The 1,191-nt window shown below is 53.5% G+C and overlaps 1 long non-coding RNA gene across 1 annotated transcript; it reads right to left on the reverse strand.

Annotated features, from left to right (window-relative positions):
• Positions 1-55: 55 nt before the first annotated feature.
• LOC119344090 lies at positions 56-1,184 on the reverse strand. Its single transcript, XR_005166450.1, has 3 exons — positions 741-1,184; positions 574-646; positions 56-471 (listed from the first exon to the last, which is right to left on the reverse strand). It is a non-coding gene; the product is annotated as an uncharacterized LOC119344090 (long non-coding RNA).
• Between the last annotated feature and the right edge of the window lie 7 nt (positions 1,185-1,191).

The raw sequence follows: 1,191 nt of genomic DNA on the forward strand, positions 1-1,191 counted from the left end.
GTGTATTTCACATTGGGAAGATAATAATGTCATATTACTGCATTGAATAGAGAAATGACACAGCATGCATCACAGAGAAAGATGACATCTAACATGTTGCATAAAAAGCAATTTGTAGGAGATGAATGCAAAGGGCACTGGCTATGATTATAAAAGATTAGGAGCTCACAGCATGCATTTAAGATTCAGAAGGGTATCATGTGAAGAGCATGGACAATTGTCAAGCAACTAATTCAGATTGGGAAGGTAATCAAGCCTTGTAAATGACCACGAAACAGCACAAATGTAACAGCATGCACATAAAAAGGTACATCAGCTGCATTATTAAAAACATTAACATCACAAACATGCATTCATCAGTAGAAAGATGGGTACCCTGGAGATCCCTGAAGGAGCTGAGGCAGGAGCCCCATCAGCAAGCGAGCCAGCTTGCCAGAGGGTGGTGGTAACACCTGCTCGCCTTGGCCGGATCTGCAGCAAAACATCAGCATCAGAGGTTATCAAGGAAGGGGGAATGCAGATTCTCGGAAAAAAAGCAGGAAAAACGTCAGGCAGAAATGGATCTGAACAGACCCATAGGTGTCGGTGCGGTCCACTCCAGACGAATCCCCAGCCTCTCCTCCGATCGCCATTGATGATGGGACACCTGTGTGGAGGGAGGGAGGAGAGAGAAGGCACTTGAGAAAACATCGAAAACGAGGGAGAGGTGAGGGGAGGAAGGAGGAGGACGAGGCGCCTACCTTGGCGTCGGCGGCGATAGATCGAGGCGGCGGCGGCGGCGGCGGGGGAGCGTGGCGCCCGCGTGGCCCTCGCCCTGGGTTTTATAGCCCGCTCGCCTAGGGTTTTGGCGCCCTAGGCGGGCCGTCCAGATTGTGCTGTGCTGGGCGGAGGCCCGTTAAGCCGCTTGCCCACAGGCTCATTCCGCTCGCCGGAAGCCCAGGCCACGCAGCAGGGGCCCAGTGGCGCTGGGCCGATGGATCGGGCGACTAGCTTGCGAAGCGAACGTTCGCAAGGAAATGCCCAACGGAGGTCCCGCCTGGCGCTGGACGTGCGTCAGGAAAGCCAAGACGACGAACGATTGTGCTCTGCTTGGGATCCGAACCTCAGATCCAGAAATCGGCCGGTTTCATGCCACCGACGGGCAGTGGTGAGGGAGAGTAGCACACCATGGACGGACTTTGCTAAAAAAAA

The sequence above is a fragment of the Triticum dicoccoides genome, unplaced genomic scaffold (genome assembly GCF_002162155.2).
Source record: "Triticum dicoccoides isolate Atlit2015 ecotype Zavitan unplaced genomic scaffold, WEW_v2.0 scaffold153345, whole genome shotgun sequence".
Classification (NCBI taxonomy): domain Eukaryota; kingdom Viridiplantae; phylum Streptophyta; class Magnoliopsida; order Poales; family Poaceae; genus Triticum; species Triticum dicoccoides.